Here is a 14,804-nt window from a genome sequence, read left to right on the forward strand (position 1 = left end):
TCTGCAGTAGCTGGCTCTCTCCCTACCATGGGGAGGGGCTTGCTTTTCATGCCTGATCTCCAGCACTGGCCATTTGAGGTCTCTTTACTCCATGATAGTCTTGGGGTTTAAGACCTCCCTCATCTTAGTGGGCCCTGCGTCCTCCTGCCAGAAGCAGTGGGGGAACCTACCCAGGTCCCTTCAGGGCTGTTGTTGTCTCTTTAGATCAGCTGCCTTTTACTCATAGGCTATTGCCTTTTCATTGTTAGAGTGAAATGTGTTTTCTGCATCTTGGACAGCAGCACTGTCACTTGTATGACATCTCATTATTTTCACCCTTTCAGTAGAAGCCATTTCGTCTCCTATTTCTTTTCACCATGCTTGATAATTTTCAATTAAGGAAATCCAGTGGGTTTTTTTTTTCTTCTTTTAGTCTTTTGCTGCAGAGGACTGGTCTCCAGTCATCTCTGCTATGGGGTCAGGGGGGAACTGTAACCAGAGCAGATGGGAGAGTCCATAGCCAAGGCTATTATAGGTGCTCCCCTGAGGAGGGTTCTTAGGTGGGATGAATAGCTCCAGGGGGAATATGCTGGGACAGAAAAGAATCCGTGGGCTTGGGGACACTGATAGTGAATATAAGGGACCACAGGAGTAGCCCTTGGGATCAGCCATTGCAGCGTCATCCATCACTGCCCCCATCACACTAATTTTCTAAAAAGCTATTCAGGGCCTCCTGAGGACATGGATAGGCCCCAGCAGCCAACCTCAGAGGAGAAAAGTGTAGAGGACCGGGAGCTGGGCACCCCACTGAGCTCTGTGAGTGTCAGCCATTAATCTGGTCATTTGGCTGCTACAGCTGCTGTTTCCAGTGTTGCTTGTCTGATACTGTGCTAGCACATCTCAGCATCTCTGGTGAGCATCTCCTGTTGTGTATTTTGCTGTCACCCCTACTTGGATCCTGCCTATTGTCTTCTGCCACAAGCTGGCTCTGTCCTTTGCCCACACAGTGTATTTGCCAACTCATGGATTCTTGCTCTCAGCAGCTGTGGAGGTATAAACATGGGATTCCAGCTGAAAAATATAATGCTCATGCTATTCAGTCAGGTGAGAATGGAGAAGTGTCCTGGGCTTGCTCTCTCTTCTCAGAGATGGTCCCCCAGCCCTGGAGACATCCTCCACGCAACACAGGGGTCTTTGGCATGGTGACCTGCACCACACATCTCAGGCTGCCTGCAACAGGCAGTGCCTGGATTCTGAGCAGAGTGGGGTGTTCTCTAGGAGCTGAGCAGGACCCATTCTGTATGTTTCTTGGGGGAGACAGGACTTGCTACCTCCCCAAACTCTGGGAAAAGGTTCTAACTACCCCATCCCACTCTTGGAAAATGTCAGAGCCTCTGGGTTGTACCCCAACTCTCAGAGGCATAAACTTGAGTGGGCGCATGAGTAAGAATATGACAATCGAACATTTATTTGCCTAAATGTGTTACCTTCCATATATTTCATTTGTTACCCACTGTCTCCTTCCCTTTGAGAGCTGGGACTGTGGTTTCCTGGGTTCTATTTTCTTGCTCTCCTTATGGTCAAACAACAGACTTTTCACAGCCATGGACCTTGGTTTCCCTACCTGCACCAGGGCCGCTGATTTTATTCCTCTCAGGTCTCACGGCTTTGGCCTCCCCACAGCTGACCGTAAAAGTCAACACCACAGACTCTTATTCTTTACAGAACAGCCTCCTCGTCCTGAGGACTTTCAGCATCCTAAGTGAGTAATGTTCGCCTTGCCAAGATATGTGGGTAGGTGGACACTCAGGAAACCACTCCCTGCACTGGGGTGGGGCTTCCATCCCTCCAGAAAAGATGTAAAGTCATCCCTGGAGCCTTGCCTGAAATGAAATGAATCTCAAAAAGCATAAACCTTGCTCTGCCCCTACCTCCTTTGTTCCCACCCCTTCACCTGGGATTGGCTTCCTTTCATGAACCCCAGCTCAAAAGCTGATCCTGTAGTTATGGCTTTGATGCTCACAAGCAACGTCTGACTGTGGGAGCTCACTGACAGAGAGGGCCAAGTTCCCGCCAGGTGAATCATGTGCTTGGCACATGGCAAATGCTGGACAAACACCGGCTCTCGTTCTTTCTCCTTTGTTTCACTCACCTGATGGACCCCGGTATCTCCAGTTCCCTGAGTCAGTGGTTTGCTCTGAGCATGATTTACTTCTACTTACCCCCTGCCACTGAAACATGCCCTTGACTCCCTTGTACTCCCTTGTACAGTGACCAGGTGGTGTTCTTAATATGCAAGACCACGGAATCCAAGGACCTGGACATGGTAGCGTCAGCCTCTACGTCTTCATGGATCTGTTCCAGGAGGGTGAGTGTGGAATGGACATGGCCTGGGAGGTCTTCTTTCCTATTTCATCTCCCTTCTCTGAGCAACAGTCCCATAGAGTCGTTAAAAGCACAGTTTGAAACTGAATTTGATGGGTTCACAACAATCAGAATGCACACTTGGGTGCCTCCCTGGTGGCACAAGGGGTTAAGTACCGCAGTATGAAGCAATCCGCAGCCTCTGCAGCAAGAGTTCGATCCCCAGCCAGCCAGAGAGGAAACCATATGGCACAGCAAACCTCCCCTGACTCGCCCGCTGCTCCCCTCAGCAGGGTATTTCAGTCAGTCTGTCTGTTCTGTTCCCCACTCTGTCTCTGGTGAGTCCTCTCACCCCCCACATCTCTGGCCTGTACCCCAGCTCTTGTGTACATAGATAAATAAATCTTAAAAAAAAAAAAAAGAATGCACACTTGGGCAGCTTACTCTTAGTTTGTGCCTCTAGTCCACCGTCTGAAAAGTGGAGGTGAAGCTAAATCCTGCCTTCAGGGTTTTTAAAAATTTATTTTAAAAAAAATTTATGTATTTATGCATCCAAGAACTGGGGTACAGGCCAGAGGTGTGGGGGGGTGGGTGAGAAGACTCACAAGAGACAGAGTAGGGAACAGAACTTACAGACTGACTGAAAAACACTGCTGAGGGGAGCAGAGAGAAGACAGGAGAGGTCTGCTTCACCATGTGGGTAGCTCCCTGGCAGGCCTGGGATCAAACTCATGCTGCAGAGGCTATGGACAGCTTCACAGTGCTGTGCTTAAACCCTTGCACCACCAGGGAGGCCCCAGGGTTTTTTTTTTTTTAGAAAAGATTAAATGTGGCATTTCCACCCGTGTCGACCATGCAGTCACGTTTATGGAGGTCGGTCTAGGATCACATCCTTCAATGTGGGCTTCAACTTCAATCACGTGTTTGTTAAAACTTTGCTGTGTACCTTGCACAGGGCTAGGCCTTGAAAACACACCTATAAAGAGACTCACTCTTTGTCTCGAGGAACTCACTGTTGAATAAGGAACTTGAGGTTCTCCCAACAAAAGGACACAAGACTGCATGAAGTCGGCTGCTTGGAGGCACACGTGGCTGTGTGCAGCAGGGGTGCAGAGAAGGGAGCAGTAGGGGGATGGTGAGCTCTGTGCAGACGTGCCCAGAGCAGGAAGGAGCTCTGGTGGTGGCAGGTTACAAGAGGGGCTTCATGGTGAAGCAGGATGGTGATGGAGGCTCTAACGGGGGAGGTGCACAGAGGTGGCTAGAACAGTTTGGCTGGAGAGATGGATTTGCATGGATGGGCTCAGTGCCAGCTGGAGGTAAATATTGTTTTAGGTCAGTATTTAGTCTGGTCCAAAGCAGAGGGATGGTGGAGATAAGCTTTGGTGATGCCCCTGACCTCTGAAGCCCAGGGACTGGACTGTAACCCCCACTCCATCTGTCCTCTTTCACTCTCAAAGCAACAGAGGCAGGAGAAGGACACTGACACACCTGCACACCTGTTTTTTCTCTAGTGCCCCAGTCAGAAAAGATGAAAAATGAAATGATGCACTCAACCATCGTCATGGTCCAGGAGGATCTCAAACCAGTGAGCAGAGAGACTGGACGCCTGGGCTGGGAGGGTGCTTGCTTGCTTGAGACCTAAAGGTAGTGTAAAACATGGAGCGGAAGGCTGTTGGGGGATAAGAAATGAGGCACCCCAACTTGCCCCAGGCTGCTGCCTGTGGGTTACAGTTGGATTCTTCAAAGCCTGAGGAGGGTTCCTACCTATTTTCTGAGGCTTCTCTGTGAGAAGTACTGGGGTGCCCTACTGGGATGTGGTATTCTAGAAGATATTAGTTCTGCCTCCTGAGAGTTCAAATTGCAGAGAACACCTCAAACGTGTCTGGCACGTGGTTCAAGAAGCTGTATTTATACCAAGCTCTACAGCTGGGGCTGCAGGCAGCAGTGTCAGCTGCCAGCTCCAGGTTATGCAAGACGGGTGGTCAGGTGCCGAGTGGCTGACGATGCATCATCCCTAAAAGCAAAGCCCTCAGTCTTCAGAAGGTTAATGGAGAGCTGGTGATCTTGAAGGATGGACCCTCAGAAATTGTGGAATTTGTTCCTGCTTTCCCTATGAAGTCCAGAACATGAGACCTTTCCAGAGCTCAGATCCCCACCACCCATCAGTCCTGCCATAGTCTTGTCTCTTGATATAAAGTGTGGACAAGTAAATGCTTCCGGTTCTCCAGAAGGTTGGCAGGAGTCAAATGGGTTGGAATTCTGGGGCAGCATAGACAGTGGTCAGGTACAACCACTGGTGCTTTGTCACCACCCAGAACCTGCTCAAGAGTCACACTTGGACTTGGGGACCAGAGATCTGAGTCCTTTGAAGACACACCCCTCCCAACTCTGCTGCTCTGCATCCTTACCTGGACCCCAAGCAGTCACACCGGTGGCCCCTACTGTGCTTCCTCTCTCATTCTGATCTGTGACCCCACAGGTGAGGAAGGTTCTGTTGAGTTTCATCGAGATGCTGGGGCAGCACAACTACCTGGCCCTGCCCCAGCGCAATGCCATCCTCGACTATGTGGTCAAGCTCAGCGAATCTGACTCCTCTGTGAGCCTGGGTGCAGGTGGGAGAGTGGGGGACAACCAAGTGGGTACTGAGGTGGGGGGAGGCTTAGGGGAGGGAGCAAGAAGAAGGCAGAGTTGGGAGCAGAAGAGAAATAAGAGAGGAGGGTGTGGCTGGTGTGGGAGTGGTGAGGGACTTTGGCATCACCTGAGCTTGAACCTGGGGAGGTCTGAACCAGGAGACTCAGCTGGCACTGGTTTCAGACTTAACACCTTTTCTTATTCCAGAATGAAGAGGACATCCGAATACTGTGTTCAAAGATTCTCCAAATGGTACAAGCAGCCAGGGGCAGAGAGTCCTGTCCATTTCCTCAGCTCTTGGCTCCTCATTACCACCCCAGCCCCTAGTTCACCCCTTCTCCATCCAGACTCTTAAACTTTCTCTCCTACCCTTCCCCAACTCCAGAAATTCCCACTCGAGTGCCCAGGCTCCTCTGAAAAGTGTCTCAGGACCAGTAGAGGGTCTCTCACGGGGAGGCTAGAGACTGCTCTTGAGTCCTTCTCATGCCCTTTATAGCTATAAAATATTGTGTAAATAGCTGTCTGGGTTGCAGTTTTCCCATCTGTCCATAATGGGGAAAAAATGCATCCTGCCTATTACAGAAACCTCTGAGGATTCTTGAAGGCTAGAGGAGTTGATGTGTGAGTCAGAGTCTAGTTAAGGGCTTAAAAGAGGAGGACAGCTGGGATTCAATCTCCTTCTTGGAGTCACAACTGTTACCCTCCTAGCAGGCTGTGCCTCCTGATCTTTAGCACGGTCTTCTTTCCTGGGATGTTCCCCTGTGAATTCCAAATTTCACGAAGCCCTTCTATCCAATCAAGTCCTTCTGGCTGTGATTTTTATCAGGACCTTGTATATAGTTTACCAGTAGGAAGTGATGGTGCTGGTGGTGGTGCTGGTGGTGTGTATGTCTGTCTGTCTGCCTGCCTGCAGGCCAGAAATGCCCTTCCAGGAAAGGAAGACAAGGTTGTGGGTTGGAGAAATTAGGTCTGGGCTTATCTAGGCTTGCCAATGAAACCCTTGCACATCCCTGCCAGGTCTCCTTGCCAGGATTGGTCACTATAATGTGTGAGCCCAGCAGTGTCTTGGCCTTTGTGCCCCTGAGTAAGACAGTCTTGGAAATGGCTCTGAAAGCCCAGTCCCAAGGCAAGGTCCCCTACCTCAGCAGCTCTCACCTCATGCTTAAATAGTAGGGTGGGGCACACTGGGGATGAGTAGGCTGTGAGCATGCAGGCTGAGGTAGGAGGGGTGCCAGGCTAGGAGGCAGGCGGAGGCTCTGCAGGGCTGGTAGAGAGGAGAAGGTGCGGATCTGGGGTAGGGGTACAGCCAGAACTGAGGCCAGCTTGGGGTGGCCAGGGATTGGGGCAGCAGCATCCCACAAATGACATGGAGACTTCTTTGGAAGAGGGTCATTATAAACACAATTCCTTCTTGCCTTTAGTCTTTATTTTAAAACACTAGTCAAGATGTAAACACGTTGATATGAAGTGGAAAGTTATGAGTACATGGACAAGCCTGTCTCTTGGTTCTCCTTAGCTCTGACTCTGAGCCCCACTCTCTACTCACCCCATTCATGACTGCTAAGGTTGGGATGAGGATGTCTGTTTGGGCTTTAAGTCAAAATGTCACAAGCCCCTAACATCGGCCCCTCTTCTCCTTCTCCACTTTGCTTTCCTCTTCCTCTAAGTACTGTTAGCGGTTGCCGTGCTGGGCTGGAGGTTTTTTATGCTAGAACTGACATGAACTATGTCCTTTTATGTTACCCTCTCCTTCTCTTAGCTACCCAGTTTGTATCCCTACAAAACCTCCTGACCTGCCTCATGGTAAGTGATGCTGGAATGAATAGTACATCTCTCTCCATCCGTCCATCCTCCATCCTTCCATCCAAACAACTTTCCACAAATCCTCGAGTAGTGCTCTGTTCTAGGCATTACACTAGATGTGGAATAAAGAGGTAAGGCCAAGGATCCAGGGGCCTCTAGAGAAAGGGAATCCATACCAAGGAACTTGGAGGAGGGAACTGGCAGCACACTGGTGGGGCCTGCAATGGGGGAGGCTTGACCTGCCTCCTTTGTGGCCTTATTGTGAGTTTCTTTCTGTTGAACTTGGGCAAGTCTCTGGATCTCATTTTCTTGGCAAGTATATTTTTATTTGCTCTATTTGTGTAGAATTATGTGCTAGGTGTTAAAAACACTTGAAGTGACAAGGTAAAGACCTGTTATTGAGGTGTTCACCGTATTAGTGGGGTGGGAGGAAGCATTGGAATAAAACCCATAATTCAGTGTGATGAATGTACTAATAGAGAAATACACATGGCACAACGGGATCTTAAGAGAATAATGGGTTGACTTAGTCTCTGGGTGTTAAGAAGGCATCACAGAGGAGGTGATATTTCATAAGCATCTTGGAGAATATGTAAGGGGATCAGAAGGTTAAAAAAAAAAAGTGGGGAGGGTCTAAGCTTTAGCTCACTTTACAGTTTTGTTCTAATTTTCTTCTCTTCCTTTCAATCCTTCTCTGCATCCTATTTGCTTCTCTTCTTTCTCAGATGCTTTCCCTAAAGCCCTACAGACAAAAGAACATTGGTGCAAGCTCCCTAAAGCTACCACATGCCCTGAATCCTATCACCTCTCTGCACCCCATTATCAACTCAGATGTGGGCCTGCTGTGGATGCAAGAGATCCCTAAGATGGTGCAGTTCTTGGATGGCAAGGGGTTGGTTGGGAGAGGGAAGAAAGGGAGATGGGATAGCAGGGCAGACTCCAGAGTCCCAAGGTAGAGGATGGACCAGTCTCCCTGTCTCCCTCTGAGATGCCATTTTGAAGTATCAGCTTATTTGAACCATGTCTACACTGAGAAGATCCTCTTTCCAGTGTTCGGGGTGCCAGAGTCCCCAGATCAACTCCTATCCCTTCTTGTGGGTGGAGGATCAGGGAATATCCTTTGGAACCAGACAGACCCAGGTTTGTGTCCTTGCTCTGACACTGACAGACTGTGTGCTTGACCTTGGGAAAGAGACTCATCTCCTGGAGCCTCTGTAAAGTGAGAGAGCAATTACCTTGTAGGGTCACTATTATCTTGGAGAATGAAATGAGCTGATGGGCACACAGCTCCTGGTATGGTGTTCAAATGTTGGTTTCTTTTTCATTCTGGTCGGGTGGGTCTCCATGTTCTTCCCTTTTCTAGAAGACACTGAGAAGACCCTCATTCAGGAGAAGTGGAAGAGATGGCTGCTCAAGGTGAGCACTCCCGAAGGGGTACTTACCTCCACACTTGCCCTCTTTCCTTGCTTTAAGATGTCCCAGGCTTCTGGGAGACTGAGGCCATGTTCCTTTTCTGCTCATGATCCTTTTCTGCTCGTGGAATGTCTTTCTGTGGCCTCCTTGCCTCCTGGTCCTGCATCAGATTTTTTGACTATATTTTAAGCCTTCACTCACCTCCTACTTTGAAGACCCACCTGAGTGGTTTAAGGGGGATTGTGTCCGTGGACAAGCCTTTGTAGATCTCAGCTTCTTCATGTGTAAATGGGAATATCTCCTCTATTGTCGAAATTTAGGATAATATGGGAGAGGGCCTTGCAAACTGGAGGGGGCTGACCTGACCCATCACTGTCACTCTCTAGTCCTAACTAGCCCCCTTCCATGTGTTTCAACACCTACCCCATTTCTTGAGCTCTTTTTCCATGTTTATAGACCATATCGCCTGTCTCTGGCTTCTTTTTGACTCCAGTCCCATGGGGCAGAAAAGCCACTGTTCTTCGTGGTCCTCTTCTCCCTGCCTCTCAATTTTCAAGTCACACTCTGGTGGCCATCAATGATGACAAGTGGCTGGAGCACCTCATCAGAGTCATCTTGAAGAAGATTCATTATTTCATAGGGGCTGATGAGAAGGTGTGTGTGTATGTGTGTGTGTGTGTGTGTGTGTGTATGTGTGTGTGTCTGCAAGGGGAGAAATATTGAGGTTGGAGGACCCTGGAGGGAAGGCCTGTGGACATGCACAGGCCATGCAGGCCTCAGTGTGGGGGTGAGCCAGTGTTCTTGGGTCCTGGGATGTGGAGGGCTGACAAGAGGACAGAATGGGTGGTCACCCAGGAACAACAAAAATATCCAACGTTTGCTCACTGTTTTCAGTTTGATGCAGAACTTTGCTGTCTGTTATTATAATAGAACCTGCCAGCTCTCTGTAACAGAGTGAAGATGGTGCTGGGTGCAGAGGGAAAATTAGTGACCTTAGAGTCACATTTTAGCAAGTAAATTCAAGGACTCTTTGAGGGCAACCATGTGTGGGGACCGTTCTTCATGCTGGAGACACAGAGCTGAGCAAGACAGATGAGTGTTGTATGAGGATGATAGAGAGGTGTCCTGAGAATGGCAAGGGGATGGGCTGACCAAAACACTGAGAAAACTCGCGTGTGCCGGGGGGGAAACCGCCTGGGAGGGACACCCCAAACTTGCTTCGTCCTTGGAAGTCTCCTCAGTCGTTACCTAGCAACAGAGGCCCACAAGGGCAGACATGCCTGATAAGCTCAAGGTCTCACAGATGTGGTGTGTGTGTGAGCTCACGTACATGGTATGCGAGACAAGGTTATTTTGGCTTTCTCTGACTTATGATAAGGTGCAGATGTCTTTGTTCATGATTCCTATATAACCATGCAAGAAAAATAGAGAATTACTACATGCTGGACATGACAGTCCCCCATGTCTGATTTCCCTCACTGTTGATCCAGGACTCACTAGAAGTCCACAGATGATGTTCCTTTCCTCACAAGCTCCAGGCCTGTGGTGGGCCCCTCCCTGGAGTCTGTGTGCCCTTCAGGGTGACCTGGGCCCAGTGTCTTGGTCTCCAGGAAATTTCAGTAACCTCATTTGGGAAGTGGTAAAAATTACCTCCAGGTCACAGGAGACTGGCTGAGGATCAAACAAGGATACCTGTGAAGGTGCTTTGACACTCAAAATCTAAATAATACAGCCCTGTACCTACTATCCCATCTCACAGACAAAGGAATGGAGTCCAGAGGCCTTTAGAGTCTTAAGCAAGTTAAAACTGGGACCTGAATACAAGTTTCTTGATTTCTAATCTGTTTTCCTGCCACTGAGCAACACTTGATTTGGGGCAGTGAGAGGAGTTGTCTCCAGGAAACAACTCTCATTCCGAGATTGATTATGGAAATGGACATCAGAATCAGAGTGATAGGTGGCAGGGTGGAGACCTGCTCTGGAGTTTGGGAACAACTTGTCCTGTGGGGGCTGGACATAGCGGCTTTCTCAGAGGTAGCCCACCAGCTAGGCTCACTCAGGACCATCCTGGTTTTAATTTTAGCATCAAAAGTTCAGGGTCCTGGGAAATTCCTCAGTCCTGTGCAAGCTGAGGTGTGAGTGTATCAGGATGATGTAGTCTTTTGCGGACTGGGGAGGCTGGTGCCTTAGAGCAGATTTTGCAGAAGCTGACCCTGAGGTGGGGATTCTTGTCAGGGAATTTAGCAGGTGGGGTACTCTCTAGAGAAGTGAAAACAGAGCAGAGCCAGGAAGGAATTGGAATGGGGGAGGGAAGAGGCTGAGCAAGAGGCTTCTCCACTTGAGCGCATTGCACTGAACAGCCTGTTCTGTCTGGAGTCAAATGCATATGTGTGAGGGGCCTTCAAACCATCTCCCCGCCACCCACTGATCTGTGACTCCCTGGCTCCCAACTTCCAGGGTTGGTGTGGAGCAGGGAGGGAAGACAGAAGGAGGTAACTATGGGCAAGGATATTCCAGAGAAGCTGCAGGCTGCAGGGGGACTGTTCTTGCAGGATCTGTAGCCAGTGAAAGGAGGGTTAGTATGATCTGAGCATGGTACCTCACCAGCTAGTAGGTGCCCACAGTATAACAGGGTTGTCCCCAAGAAAGGAGGAGGTTCCAGGTTTCCTGCCCCACCCAAAAGGAGGGTGTAGCTGAGCAGGGAGAGAAAAAACTGAAGAGGAGACTGAGGAAGGAAGGAAGCAGGATGGAGAGCCAGAAGGAGACCTGGAGGAGCCACATGGAGCCGAGAGACACTTGAAGAATCTGGGCTTGCCTTTTGGTCAAGGACTGGGTGACACAGATGTGGGTGAGACTCGTGGGGAGGTGACAATGGTGGTTTTTTGCATTGATTTTGATTTTGCTCTTTTCCTTTCAGACTTTTCTTTCTGATCCTTTTCTGTGGGTCCCCACTGGAAGATGCTTTAGATGTGTGGCAGATGTGCTTGATTTAGAAAGTATATTCTTTTCCTTTCCTGTATTGCTTACTGATTGTATTAAAGTTCCTTTTCATTAAAGTCTCATTTGTTTTGTGTTGATGCAGAGGATGGAAGAACCTATTTAGAGCAGGCAGGTTTATGGGGCTTGGGGTGCCCCTCTACCTGCCTTGTAACAGATTTGGTGCCCATCTGTGGGGAAATTGCCATCAGCCCCATGAGGAAATTTGGCTTCCCTATGGCACTGGGTACCAAAAGCACAAAAGTGATTTTTGGTTTCTCTAGTGTGTTTGTTTCATATGTAGATTTGCTGTTGAAAATCTGCCTTGGGCTTTGTGAAGATTTTGTGTCAAATTTGTTTGTAGGGACTTGCTAAAAGTTTTGATTTTGTGGAAATTGTTCTGTGCAGCAGTTTTACTCAAAAGATGGTAGTATGTTGGACCATGTGGCCAGATCAAAGATGGAATCTGAGGTCACTTGGCAGGCTCTTGTAAAACTCAGAGGTTCTTTTTGCTTGGACTTTGGACCATTTTTCTTTTTGTGATCTCTGCTATTTCATTAGCATTTCTAAAGGCAATAATGATTCTTCAGTGATATGTTGCTTTGACTTCCACTAATTCCTGACCTTTGCCTGAGGGGTTTTGCAAGCCAACTGTGGAGCAGTGGTGTTTAAATTAGCAGATGCCTTTCTGGTTGTTAACAAAAGAGTAGCCTTGAGCAGTGACTGGTAATTGCTGGTAGCCTTGATGGATTCTTGGAGATAACTTGAATTTTTTGCAAATTCTGGATCAGAAAAATTAAAAGATTTTGTCTGAGTCTGAAAGGATTTCCTGCTGTGAATTTTGTCTACACAATTTATTTTGGGCATGAAGGCCATTTGAATTCTGGATTTAATTGCTGGTGTAAGACAAGATTCTAAGTTTTTGCTTCGTAATGAGGAAGGTCTGTTGTGGAAAGCACTGTTTATGGTGCATCATATAACTGTACCAGGTTTTCATACCTGTGTTGTTGCTGTCCCTCCCTAGTGTGGGGGAGGTGTAATCTGTGCTTTGATGTTGAATCTGAAGTAAGGAGATTGTTAGGGGAAAAGGATGTCCTGCGCTAATCGCATACAGGCTTTGTGGACTCCACCCCCACTCCAGACCAAAGCCATCAGGACACTGGGAAAGACAAATCCCGTCACCACCAAAGGGAAGGTGGCTGGGACCTGAGGGTGGAGTTAAGCAGCCAGGGTTGGTATAAAAACCAGACACGTGGGCCTTGGGGGCTCTTGCTCTGTCGCTCACCTCTTGGCTTCATGGCTCCTGGCTTGTGGCCAGCTCTCAGAGTGCCATTTTGGAATTCCTGATCAGCGGATTGGATAGGACGCATTTAGAACTTTGTCTCCCACTTTTCTCCCTGAGCTGTACATTTCCTCATTTCCCCTTCCCTTGTAAATAAACCTTTTACTAACCTTTCGCGTGTGCCTGCAGTAGAGCATTAATAAGTCCTTTTAAGTGCGCGGGTGAGGACCCACAGTCAGGCACCCCGTTTTGTATCGGGGCTGCCCTATAACAAGATGACTCCTTTCAATTGAAAGTTAATTGCTGATATTTTGATTTTGCCTTTTCAGGTTCTGTTCCAGGAACCCCAGGAATTGCCTGCTTGATGGCTAACAAGAGAGGGGACTCCTTTTGCTTAAAAGTTAACTGTTGATTTTGCTCTTTCAGCTGCTGCACAGGATACCCCAGGATTGACTTCTAATAAAAAGGCTTGAACACGGAAAACCCTAAAATGATAACCAAGTCATGTAACTCTTGTGATTAATAAAACTTTTTCTTCCTATTTCCAAAGTCTTAGGTTTGTATGATGACAACTGGACCTGTGATTTCTGCCATCAACACTCCACATTTTTTTGCACTTTGACATTTTTTTTCTGAGCCTATGGAGTAAAACTGCAGTTACATAAGGTATTCCATGTGGCATGACTAAAAAAAAAAAAAACTTCTTTGTCTATATGTTGCATGTCTGTATGTCCTCGTGTCTGTCTTGGCCTCAAGAGGCTGAAAAATTGATATACATGGTGCCAATAGACATAGAAATAAAAGAGTCTCCAGTCAGGAGGGAAAAAATAACTAAAGGTTATGGTTTGATTGTCAACATTGTACTATTGAACTAAGCTGGTGCCTTCATAGAGATTGAATATTGTTGTTGCTACTGTTTCTGACATTTATGGCAAAGCTTCCCAGAAATCTAAATTCAAGTAAAAATTTGGTAGCTTGGGGCCTCCCCTAGTGGCGCAGCAGTTGAGCGCTGGGCTGTGAGGCTGCCTGCAGCCTCTGCAGCGCCGGTTCGTTCCCCGGCAGCTGACGTGGGCCCCACAAAAAAAAAAAAAAAAAAATTGATAGCCTGTCATTTGGTTGATGCAAGGAAATTTTGTGGAACCTCAGTAGAGCTCCTGAGATACTCCATGAAGTTTCTCCCTTTCCTTCTGGGAAAGGCATTAGATGAATTTGTCCTATTTGGTTTACCTCGTCAGGTAAAACTACAAGGGAAGCATTGTAACTTGGGTAAATGGTTAAACATTGGCATGTACGGAAATGTTAACATTGGTTTTCTAAAATGTGTACAAAAACCTCTCAGTATCTGATATGTACATAAATCGTCAATGGTGATTGTCACATTGTAATGTGTACTTCAATTGTTTGATATCTACAGAAATTGTTTCTGGAGAAAATAGGGGGGAAAGGCCTCAGCAGATTCCTATTGATAGAACTTTTGATGGTTAAAAAAAAAATTCCTACAAATGACTGTTGGAGATACAGCTGATTTTTACTAAGTTTTGACATAATACTGGTGATTTTGTTGCATTTTGTTCTGATTCAACAAAGTTTTCTTGTTTTAACTGACCAGAACCTGCAGCAATGTTAAATTATTTATTTTTTCAGCAGAGCTAACTTGTGTTTGCATTTTCTCTCCCCTTGATACCACCACAGCATGATAATAGTGATAGTAATTTTTACTACTCACGTCAGTGTCTATTTTTGCATAACTTCCATAGGGATTTTGTCTGCTTAAAACAAAATCAATTGGACATGACCGTCATTCATTCCAGAAGAATGAAACAGAGCTGAACCAAGAAGAGGAGAACCCGCTGCTTTTTCTGTAGGCTCCAGAGACCTCCAAGGGAGGTGAAAAAGATGCCTTCATGGGCAGGACTGGACGACCAGGAAAAAGGAAAAGCCCTGGTACCCTCGAGAAGAGGAAGCCCAGCTGGATTCTGGCAAGACCAAATTTGTCCTTGAAGCCTACGTGGACCAGACATCAAGAGTTCACTCTGATGCTGATGGAGGACAAGAATAGAAAGAACTGGAAAGGAAGCCTCACAAGACTTAAACCTGACTCACACGAGGAGGTGGGGGTTGAGGGAAAAAACCTGACCATTTACCCAGCTGTAGATGTTGGGACCTTTAGGCACCAGCACCTTATCACAACGCAAGAGTCACAGGCAGGATCAGACTGCTCTAGGGAATGGAGCACAGACCTGATGGTAAAGATATGGAGATTGGGCCCACCCTGGAATCTCTGGTCCCTTTCTAGTTTTGTCTGTTACCCAATATCAGCAACAAGCAGGCCACTCCATGGAGTGACCTCTCCCCC

This window comes from Talpa occidentalis, unplaced genomic scaffold (assembly GCF_014898055.3).
Source record: "Talpa occidentalis isolate TD23 unplaced genomic scaffold, MPIMG_talOcc4v2.1 talOcc4.19, whole genome shotgun sequence".
In the NCBI taxonomy this organism is placed as follows: domain Eukaryota; kingdom Metazoa; phylum Chordata; class Mammalia; order Eulipotyphla; family Talpidae; genus Talpa; species Talpa occidentalis.